This window comes from Artemia sp. Qi Xiang Cuo, chromosome 4 (assembly GCF_049724085.1).
Source record: "Artemia sp. Qi Xiang Cuo chromosome 4, ASM4972408v1, whole genome shotgun sequence".
NCBI lineage: Eukaryota > Metazoa > Arthropoda > Branchiopoda > Anostraca > Artemiidae > Artemia > Artemia sp. Qi Xiang Cuo.
Window position 1 is genome coordinate 52,715,352 of NC_142797.1, and position 12,375 is coordinate 52,727,726.

The following is a 12,375-nucleotide window of genomic DNA, read 5'->3' on the forward strand; positions in this document are numbered from 1 at the left end:
TTGAGGAACTTATCATTTAGTTGAGAAAAACATGGATGCATATGGTCAAAATGCATCTGATATTCTTAGCAATGTTAGATAATTTTGAGGAACTTATCATTTCATTGAGAGAAACAAGGATGCATAGGGTCAAAATGCATCTGATAGCCTTAGCAATGTTGGATCATTTTGAGGAACTTAGCTTTTTGTTTTGAGAATCAAGGATGTTTGTGGTCTAAATACATCTGATTTCTTTAGCAACGTTAGATGATTTGAGGAACTTATCTTTTAGTTGAGAGAAACAACGATGCATAGGGTCAAAATACATCTGGTATCCTTGGCAATGTTAGATCATTTTGAGGAACTTAGCTTTTAGTTTTGAGAAACAAGGATGGATGTGGTCAAAATGCATCTGATATCCTTAGCAATGTTAGATCATTTTGAGGAACTTATCATTTAGTTGAGAGAAGCAAGGATGCATAGGGTCAAAATAAATCTGATATCTTTAGCAATGATCTCCTTATCTACCAATGATCTACCAATGATCTTTTTGAGGAACTCAGCTTTTAGTTTTGAGAAACATGGATAATTATTGTCAAAATGCATCTGATATCCTTAGTAATGTTAGATCATTTTGAGGAACTTAGCTTTTAGTTTTGAGAAACAAGGATGTATGTGGACAAAATACATCTGATATCTCTAGCAATATTAGATCATTTTGAGGAACTTATCATTTAGTTGAGAGAAACAGTGATGCGTAGGATCAAAATGCATCGGATATTCTGATGTACTTTGCAATGTTAGTTCATTTTGAGCAACTTAGCTTTTATTTTTGATCAACAATGATGCATGTGGTCAAAATGCATCTGATATCTCTAGCAATATTAGATCATTTTGAGGAACTTATCATTTAGTTGAGAAAAACATGGATGCATGTGATCAAAATGCATCTGATATCTTTAGCAATGTTAGATAATTTTGAGGAACTTATCATTTCATTGAGAGAAACAAGGATGCATAGGGTCAAAATGCATCTGATAGCCTTAGCAATGTTGGATTATTTTGAGGAACTTAGCTTTTACTTTTGAGAAACAAGGAAGCATGTGGTCAAAAGGCATCTGATATCTTTAGCAAAGTTGGATCATTTTGAGGCAATTATCATTTAGTTTAGAGTAACAAGGATATATAGGGTCAAAATGCATCTGCTAGTCTTAGCAATGTTAGATCATTTTGATGAACTGAGCTTTTATTTTTGAGAAACAAGGATGCATATGGTCAAAATTCATCTGATATCTTTAGCAATGTTAGATCATTTTGAGGAACTTATCATCTAGTTGAGAGAAACAACGATGCATAGGGTCAAAATGCATCTGATGTCCTTAGCAATGTTAGATCATTTTGAGGTAATTATCATTTAGTTGAGAGAAACAAGGATGCATAGGGTCAAAATGCATCTGATACCCTTGGCAATGTTAGATCATTTTGAGGAACTTAGCTTTTAGTTTTGAGAAACATGGATAATTATTGTCAAAATACATCTGATGTCCTTAGCAATTTTAGATCATTTTTAGGAACTTATCATTTTGTTGACAGAAACAAGGATACCTAGGGTCAAAATGCATCCAATATTCTGGTGTCCTTAGCAATGTTAGATCATTTTGAGGAACTTTCAATTTTTTATGGCATGGGGGGGATGCTTACTGTCCGATTATTCTTGACTTTAAAAAACGGAACTAGAACTTTCAATTTAAATCGAATGAGGCATTTATCAAAGTCTATACCATTACCTCTTTGATCAAAACCTTATATATGAACAATAGACAGCTTGCATAACTTGTGGACAGCGACTGATAAAAATGAATGTATTAAAAAAAAATGGCTCCAATAAGGGGACTTAGACCATTTCAATTGCTGACACAAAAGGATCACAACTGTTTGGAATTGACCTTAATAGGATTTTGTGTGCCAAAGCAGTTTTGCATCTATCTCAGAGTATGTATTTTAACCTTTTAATTGGATAATTATAATAGATTTCCTATGTGTTCTTCCCATACAAAACCCCTTCCCATAAGTTATAAACCCCTTTTAATAAGTTATGCCCCAGGGAATAACTTACAACGCCTCCCCCGGGCCCTGGTGGGCTGTGTCGACACCGGAGTTTTTTGTTATCAGAACTTTGAACTATTTTAACAAAATGTCTATCTCAAAATTTTTATCTCATGCATTTAGGGTGTGGAGGAGGGGGGAGGGCTATTCACCCTCCAATCTCTTTTGACTCTTAAAAAGTGAACAAGAACTTTCAGTTTTCAGTCAAATAAGACCTCTCCAAAGTTTATACGATCATCCCTTCCATAAGAAATAATAGGAAGGATTCAGAGAATCCTTAAATTACAACTCTTGTCCTGAGGGCTCTGGGGGAGTTGTCATCCTCAAAGACCTAATTTCCAGAACTTAAAACTACGTTTAATAAAATGGCTGTCTCAAAATTTTGACTGCATGTGTTTCGGGAAAATGTGCGTGTGAGAGGGCGGCCAGTTACCCTCCAATCACTTTCGGCAATTAAATAGGGAATTATCCCTTTGAATTCCCCATCAAATGAGCCCTTTTTGAAATTTCTACGACAACGCATTCAATAAAAACCGTATATGCCCCCCGGGTCCAGCTTAAAACCATTGCCCTATGGGTTGTGGGGGATTGTCCTCCTCACAAATATTTTTTCTATCTGGAAATCAACTATGCTGAACGAAATAGCTATCTCAAAATTTTGATTGGATGTTTTTGGGGGAATGATGGGCGTGGGGGGGGGGGGGGCTAGTTGCCCTCCAGTCACGTTCCACTATTAAAAAGGGCACTATCCCTTTGAATTTAGACTCGAATGAACCTTTTTTGAAGTTTTTACGACAACGCCTTCTAGAAAAACCTTATATGCCCCCAGATCATAACCTAAAACCCTCGCCCTGAAGGTTGTGGGGGAGTGTCCTCCTCAAAAACATAATTTCTATCTGGAAATCAACTACGCTGAACAAACTGGCTATCTAAAAATTTTGATTGGATGTGTTTGGGGAAATGATCTGCGTGGGGAGAGAGGGGGGCTAGTTACACTCCAATCACTTTCGACTATTAAAAAGGCCACTAGGCCTTTAATTTCCAATCGAATGAGCCTGTTTTGAAGTTTCTACGACAACGCCTTCTATAAAACCTTATATGCCCCCAGGGCATAACTTATAACCCTTGCCCTGAGGGTTGTGCGGGAGTTTCCTACTTAAAAATATATTTTCTATCTGGAAATCAACTACGCTGAACAAAATGGCTATCTCAAAATTTTGATTGTATGTGTTTGGGGGAATGATAGGCGTGGAGGGGGGCTAGTTGCCCTCCAATCATTTTTGACTATTAAAAAGGGCACTAGAACTCTCGATTTCCAATCGAATGAGCCCCCTTTGAAGCTTCTACGATGACCCCTTCCATATGAAGTGCCTCTGGGGGAAAAAATAATAAATAATAATAAAACATTGGAGCCGTATGGCCTATACAATAGGCAACGCTACAGCGTTGCCTCTAACTAAAAGCTCAGTTCCTAATAATGATCTAACATTGCTACGAATATGAGATTCATTTTGACAATATGTATCCTTGTTTCTCAAAACTAAAAGCTAAGTTCCTCAAAATAATCTAATATTGCTAAGCATATCAGATGCATTTTGACCCTATGCATCCTTGTTTCTCTCAACTAAATGAAAAGTTTTTCAAAATGATCTAACACTGCTAAGGATATTAGAAGTATTTTGTCCACATCCATCCTTGTTTCTCAAAACTAAAACTAAGTTCCTCAAAACGATCTAACATTGCTAAGGACACCAAAATATCGGATGCATTTTGACCCTACTTATCCTTGTTTCTGTCAACAAAATGATAAGTTCCTAAAAATGATCTAAAATTTCTAAGGACATCAAATGCATTTTGACCAAAAGGATCCTTTTTTCTCAAAAATAAAAGCTAAGTTCCTCAAAATGATCTAACATTGCTAAGGATATGAGATGTATTTTGACCCTATGCATCGTTGTTTCTCTCAACTAAATGATAATTACCTCAAAATGATCTAACATTGCTAAGGATATCAGATGCATTTTGACAATATGTTTTGAGCACCTTGTTTCTCAAAACTAAAAGCTAAGTTCCTTAAAAGGATCTAACATTGCTAAGGATATCAGATTAATTTTGACCCTATGCATCTTTGCTTCTCTCAACTAAATGATAAGTTCCTCAAAATGATCTAACATTGCTAAGGATATCAGAAGCATTTTTTCCATATCCATCCTTGTTTCTCTAAAGTAAAAGCTAAGTTCCTAAAAATGATCTAACACTGCTAATGATATCAGATGCATTTTGACCCTATGCATCTTTGTTTCTCTCAACTAAATGATAAGTTCCCAAAAATTAAATAACATTGTTAGGAATATCAGAAGAATTTTGTCAACATCCATCCTTGTTTCTCAAAACTAAAAGCTAAGTTCCTCAATATGTTGTAACATTGCTAAGGATATCAGATGCATTTTGAAAATATGTATCCTTGTTTCTCAAAACTAAAAGCTCAGTTCCTCATAATGATCTAACATTGCTACGAATATGATATTCATTTTGACAATATGTAACCTTGTTATTCAAAACTAAAAGCTAAGTTTCTCAAAATAATCTAATATTACTAAGTATATCTGATACATTTTGACCCTATCCATCCTCGTTTATCTCAACTAAATGATAAGTTCCTCAAAATTATCTAACACTTCAAAGAATATCAGATGCATTTTGTCCACGTCCATCCTTGTTTCTCAAAACTAAAAGCTAAGTTCCTCAAAATGATCTAACATTGCTAAGGACACCAGAATATCGGATGCATTTTGACCCTAGGTATCTTGTTTCTGTCAACAAAATGATAAGTTCCTAAAAATGATCTAAAGGTTTTTATCAAAGAGGTAATCGTATAGACTTTGATAAAAGCCTCATTCGATTTAAATTGAAAGTTCTAGATCCGTTTTTAAAGTCAAGAATAATCGGACCGTAAGCACCCCCCATGCCAGAACAACTTGAAACTTTTTGCAATCAAAAACGAACAAAAATTAATTAAAAAAAAAAACTTTCCGAAAAATATGTTTTTCAAAGAAAAGTAAAGCCCATTTTAAACTTAACCTCAAGAGATAAAAATACCTGTTAAAATTCAAACTCAAAACGACCAGAAATTACTATTAAAGAATAAATGAAACCCAAAATGAACAGAAATTAAATAAACAATCATAGCGAAAAACATACAACAAGTAATAGTATAAATGAATAAATAGATCTTAAAGCGAGTAATGCTTGGATTGAATATGAAAATACAGCTTAAAACGAAAACAAATATTTTGCTATTAAAGTATAAATGAAACTTAAAACGAACAGAAATTATATAAACAATCAATACGAACAAAACATACAATATATATTAATGTAAATGAATAAATAAATATTAAAACGAGTGAAACTTAAATTGAATATGCAAATCAAGTTTGAGTCGAATAAAAATAACTACAAACAAGAGTTTGGGAATCGCCTCACTGCAGAAGCCTAAAATCTACTGCGTCATTGGCACTTTACTGAAAACGAATTATATTATAAATCTTTTCTTTTGTACTTAATATTGAAAATAAACATTAAAATTACAGTAAAATTTTGAACTGATGAGGTTTTAGCAATTAATATCATTCTGCATCAAATATTCAGTTTAATTTATTAGTTCTTTTTAAGATTAGTCAAGACAAATATAGTTTCACTACAAACACAATTTGGATACTGCTCCCTTCTTTAACTGTAAAAACCTAAAGCCTCCTGCGTCATTGGTGCTTCACTGAAAACGAATTACTCGTATATTACAAATTTATTATTTTCCAGTTCTTACAGCATTGAAAATGAAAATAAAATTACAATGAAAAAAAATTTTGAACTAATGGATCTTTCAACAATTAATATAATTATATATCTAATATTCAATTTGATTTTGTTTATACTTTCCAAGACTGTTCAAGACTCATATAGTTTTGCCATTTTTTTTAACTATGCCATTTTTTCTAACTAATCATGTTGGTTTGTTATATTCTATGGCTTCTAGGCATCCTTGTTTCTCTCAACTATCCATCCTTGTTTCTCTCAACTAAATGATAACCTCCTCCAAATGATCTAATACTGGAAAGAATGTCAGATGCCTTTTGTCCACATCCACCCTTGTTTCTCAAAACCAAAAGCTAAGTTCCTCAAAATCATCTAACATTGCTAAGGAGACCAGAATATCTGATGCATTTTGACCCTACGTATCCTTGTTTCTGTCAAAAAATGATAAGTTCCTAAAAATGATATAAGGTTTTTATCAGAGGTAATCGTATAAACTTTGAAAAAAGCCTCAATCAATTTAAATTGAGTTCTAAATCCGTTTTTTAAAGTCAAGAATAATCGGACCTTAAGCACCCCCCCATGCCAAAAAACTTGAAATTTTTTGCACTAAATAACGAGCAAAAATTAATTAAAAAAACTTTCCGAAAAATTACTTTTTCAAAGAAAAGTAAAGGCCATTTTAAACTGAAGCTCAGGAAATAAAAATACATTTTAAAATTCAAAAAAAACACGACCAGAAATTACTATTAAAGAATAAATTAAACCCAAAATGAACAGAAATTAAATAAACAATCATAGCAAAAAACATACAACAAGTAATAGTATAAATGAATAAATAGATCTTAAAGCGAGTAATGCTTAGACTGAATATGAAAATACAGCTTAAAACGAAAACAAATATTTTGCTATTAAAGTATAAATGAAACTTAAAACGAACAGAAATTATATAAACAATCAATACGAACAAAACATACAATATATATTAATGTAAATGAATAAATAAATCTTAAAACGAGTGAAACTTAAATTGAATATGCAAATCAAGTTTGAATCGAATAAAAATAACTACAAACAAGAGTTTGGGTATCGCCTCACTGCAGAAGCCAAAAACCTACTGCGTCATTGCCACTTTACTGAAAACGAATTATATTATAAATGTTTTCTTTTGTACTTAATATTGAAAATAAATATTAAAATTGCAGTAAAATTTTGAACTGATGAGGTTTTAGCAATTAATATCATTCTGCATCAAATATTCAGTTTAATTTATTAGTTCTTTTTAAGATTAGTCAAGACAAATATAGTTTCACTACAAACACAATTTGGATACTGCCCCCTTCTTTAACTGTAAAAACCTAAAGCCTCCTGCGTCATTGGTGCTTCACTGAAAACAAATTACTCGTATATTACAAATTTATTATTTTCCAGTTCTTACAGCATTGAAAATGAAAATAAAATTACAATGAAGAAAAATCTTGAACTGATGGATCTTTCAACAATTAATATCATTATATATCTAATATTCAATTTGATTTTGTTTATACTTTCCAAGACTGTTCAAGACTCATATAGTTTTGCCATTTTTTTAACTATGCCATATTTTCTAACTAATCATGTTGGTTTGTTATACTCTATGGCTTCTAGGCATTTCTTTTTGAGCGTAAAACTGCACCTCAAACTTTGTGGAACATGCATTTTCTTGCATGAAACACCAAAATATAATAAAATTTCAAGTTCCGGAGTGTTCCACCACTCGTAAGCAAGTGCCATTGGTATTTTTGAATCCGCATGGTCAATTTAGGGAATGGAGGGTAGGCTAATTCTCGTAACAGCCCCATTCCGTCGTGGTATGATTCACACTTTCAACCCCTGGCGTCCGGAATATCATACAATCTACCAAGCATACAATTATCCCAATTCAGTATCAGCAGATCAATGAAAATCACAAAGAACCAAAATTAGAACAAACTTGAGAGTCAAACTTAAAATGAGAGTAAATTAATATAAATAGGATTTAAAAACCATATAATTTCTAAAAGCCAGAATATAATTTGTGTTTTACTGAAAAAAAAATCAAATGAGTTTACCGAAAAAAAAGTGCATTGTCAATTTAATATACATATACTGATATTTATTCCCTAAAATCTTAATTAATGAAAGAATTGTTTTCAGTAAAGTGCCAATGACGCAGTTGGTTTTAGGCCTTTGCAATGAGGCGATACCCAAACTCTTGTTTGTAGTTATTCTTATTCGATTCAAACTTGATTTGCATATTCAATTTAAGTTTCACTCATTTTAAGATTTATTTATTCATTTACATTAATATATATTGTATGTTTGTTCGCATTGATTGTTATTTAATTTCTGTTCGTTTTAAGTTTCTTTTATATTTTAATAGCAAAATATTTGTTTTCGTTTTAAGCTTGATTTTCATATTCAATCTAAGCATTACTCGCTTTAAGATCTATTTATTCATTTATATTATTACTTGTTTTATGTTTTTTGCTATGATTGTTTATTTAATTTCTGTTCGTTTTGGGTTTCATTTATTCTTTAATAGTAATTTCTGGTCGTTTTGAGTTTGAATCTTAAAAGGTATTTGTATCTCCTGAGCTTAAGTTTAAAATGGCCTTTACTTTTCTTTGAAAAACGTATTTTTCGCAAAGTTTTTTTTTTATTTAATTTTGAGAAACAAGGATACATATTTTCAAAATGCATCTGATATCCTTAGCAATGTTACATCATATTGAGGAACTTAGCTTTTAGTTTTGAGAAACAAGGATGGATGTTGAAAAAATTCTTCTGATATTCTTATCAATGTTAGATAATTTTTGGGAACTTATCATTTAGTTGAGAGAAACAATGATGCATAGGGTCAAAATGCATCTGATATCATTATCAGTGTTAGATCATTTTTAGGAACTTAGCTTTTAACTTAGAGAAACAAGGATGGATGTGGACAAAATGTTTCTGATATCCTTAGCAATGTTAGATCATTTTGACGAACTTATAATTTAGTTGGGAGAAACAAGGATGCATAGGGTCAAAATAAATGTGATATCCTTAGAGATATTAGATCATATTGAGGAACTTAGCTTTTACTTTTGATAAACAAGGATACATATTTTCAAAATGTATCTGATATCTTTAGTAATGTTAGATCATTTTAAGGAACATGTCATTTAGTTGAGAGAAAAAGGATGCATAGGGTGAAAATGCATCTGATGTCCTTAGCAATGTTAGATCATTTTGAGGTAATTATCATTTAGCTGAGAGAAACAAGGATGCATAGGGTCAAAATGCATCTGATAGCCTTAGCAATCTTAGATCATTTTGAGGAACTTAGCTTTTATTTTTGAGAAACAAGCATCCTTGTGGTCAAAATACATATGATGTCCTTAGCAATTTTAGATCATTTTTAGGAACTTATCATTTTGTTGACAGAAACAAGGATACGTAGGGTTAAAATGCATCCGATATTTTGGTGTCCTTAGCAATGTTAGGTCATTTTGAGGAACTTAGCTTTTAGTTTTGAGAAACAAGGATGGATTTGGACAAAATGCATCTGATATTCTTTGCAGTGTTAGATCATTTTGAGGAACTTATCATTTATTTGAGAGAAGCAAGGATTAATAGGGTCAAAATGCATCTGATATACTTAGCAATATTAGATTATTTTGAGGAACTTAGCTTTTAGTTTAAAGAAACAAGAATACATGTTGTCATAATGAATTTCATATTTGTAACAATGTTAGATCATTATGAGGAACTGTGATTTTAGTTTTAAGAAACAAGGATACATATTTTCAAAATACAGCTGATATCTTTTGCTATGTTACTTCATTTTGAGGAGCTTAGCTGTTAGTTTTGAGGAACAAGAATGGATGTTGACAAAATTCTTCGGATATTCCTGTCAATGTTAGATAATTTTTTGGAACTTATCATTTAGTTGAGTGAAACAAAGATGCATACAGTGAAATTACATCTGATATCATTAGCAGTGTTAGATCATTTTTAGGAACTTAGCTTTTAATTTAGAGAAACAAGGATGGATGTGGAAAAAATGCTTCTGATATCCTTAGCAATGTTAGATTATTTTGAGGAACTTATCATTTAGTTGAGAGGAAAAAGGATGCATAGAGTCAAATGCATCTGATATCCTTAGCAATGTTAGATTATTTTTAGGAACTTAGCTTTTAATTGTGAGAAACAAGAATGTATATGGTCAAAATACATCTGATATCTTTAGTAATGTTAGATCATTTTGAGGAACATATCATTTAGGCAAGAGAAATAAGAATACATAGGGTCAAAATGCATATGATATCTTAAGGAATGTTAGATCATTTTGAGGAACTTAGCTTTTAGTTTTGAGAAAGAAGGATGGATGTGGACAAAATGCATTTGATATCCTTATCAGGGTTAGATCATCTTGAGGAGCTTATCATTTAGTTGAGAGAGAGAGAAGGATGGATAGGGTCAAAATGCATCTGATATACTTAGCAATGTTAAAACATTTTTAGGAACTAAGCTTTTAATTTTGAGAAACATGGTTACATATTGTCAAAATGCATCTGATATCCTTAGCAATGTGGTGTCAGAAAAGAAAGTAAAAAAAACTGTTAGAAAAAAAAATAAGTTGAATAATTTCGAAGTCCAAAAAAAAAATTATTTAAAAAAAATTGCTAATAGTTAAAAATTTTTTTAACTTTTTTTACATCTCTTAGAATGTCATGAAACACACTTAACCCCCCCCCCCCCCAAACTTTTTGCTATTAGAAAAACAGTATTTTTCTAATAGTAAAAGTCATGACTAACATTTCTATATCATTCTCATTTTGAATTTGGAAAATATTAAATGTGATTTTTTTTTTAGTTTTAAGTGTGCTACATGTCATTCTAAGAGATGTAAAAAAAGTTGAAAAAATATATCATGTTAAAAAAAAAGTGGGGGGGGGGGGTCAGAGGGAGGGGGGTTGGAGGGGGGGATAGCAGAGGGTTGGGGAGGGGGGAGTTAGGAGCAGGAGTTGGGGGGGGGGCAAAAAGTTTTTTTTTGGGGGGTTAAGTGTGTTTCATGACATTCTAAGAGATGTAAAAAAAAAGTTGGGGGGGGAGGGGGTTGGAGGGACGGGGTTGGAGGAAGGGGGTTGGTGGAGTGGTGGTGGACAACTTTGGCATAGTGGTGGGGGGGGACTTTGGGCCGGAATAAAAAATAGGTATGATTTACCTTATACACTAAGCTCACAAGGCTATTAAATACAGTGTTTACATATTCTTGTCTTGTTTTTGTAGTGCTCTTTACCGACCTCTGGAGATCCATGGTCAAAAAACATTTAAGAATCTGTTCTCATAATGGGGTCTTAATAAGTTTTATTATAATTAATTTCTTTACTCCCCAAGAATAGAAAAGAAAAACTTACTTCTTGTGTGTAGCTTTCGTCAATATTCCTTTTGTTAGAATGCATCATTATATTTCAAATGCCAATTTTGAACTGAGAAAATAACTCATTGTCAGATTTTTTTATACCCGTGTTCAAGGTTAAACATAAAACATCCACACCTAAAAATTAATTTACAGACAGAATTTCATAACATCATACCAGGAAACGAATCACAATACCATGAAAACACGCACGACTTTTAACAGAAATTTTATTTAACTCCAAACCCATGGTTTCGTGATCAGCACGAATTTTCATGGTAGGCTGAATCCGGTCATTGTACTGTAGTAATTTCCTACCTGTCTTCTCTTTTTAATTGTACACAGTAATTTCCTACCTGCCCCGTCTCTTAGATTGACACAGTAATTTCCTACCTGCCCCGTCTCTTAGATTGTACCAATACTACTGTCAACTCTATTCCAACTTGAGGAGTGGTGCCCCTCGAGGAAATTATAGCCCAGTAAACGACACAGTATTCGCACGGGATTCTGATTAACGGATAATTCTTCTGGGCTTGGTCTGTTTTGACACGCGTTTTCGGGCTGAAAACTTCTTCCTAGCTGATTTATCTATTCTGGGCTGCTTCCCCATAGTAGCATAATATTTGTAGCCCTGAACATATAATGAGTCGGAGGTAATAAGCTTGAGAATGTCTGTGCAGGATTTTGACTCTTGTTGATAGAAGAGCATCGGCAGGTGCTGAAAACCATGTTGTGACCAAGATGGGCCAAGGATTGCACAAAGCCTCAATTCATACTGGAGGTCCCAGGGACTTCTTTTTCTCCGGTTCTAAGCCAGCTTACGTGCTTTGGTGTAGACTTGAGAAGATATGGGATCCCCGTCCTGCACTGGTATCCCGGAATCATTGCTTTTCCTAAGGCCAAAGAATTTCAATGATTTAAAGAACATGAAAATTGGAACTTGGAATGTTGGGACGATAAAAAATGACTATCTTATTGACATTTTGACTGACGAATTTAGGGTTAATTTAAAGCTGAAATTTCGGAAGGATAACTACCTCCAGGGAAATTAT

The 12,375-nt window shown here is 32.8% G+C and overlaps 1 protein-coding gene across 1 annotated transcript in view; it reads right to left on the reverse strand.

The window, feature by feature from the left end:
• LOC148953222 (uncharacterized) overlaps positions 1–11,378 on the reverse strand; it is an 81,412-nt gene extending 70,034 nt beyond the window's left edge. Inside the window, exon 1 of the mRNA XM_089087581.1 lies at positions 11,322–11,378. The gene's annotated coding sequence lies outside the window, so the exon portion shown is untranslated. The remainder of the gene's footprint in view (positions 1–11,321) is intronic.
• Between the last annotated feature and the right edge of the window lie 997 nt (positions 11,379–12,375).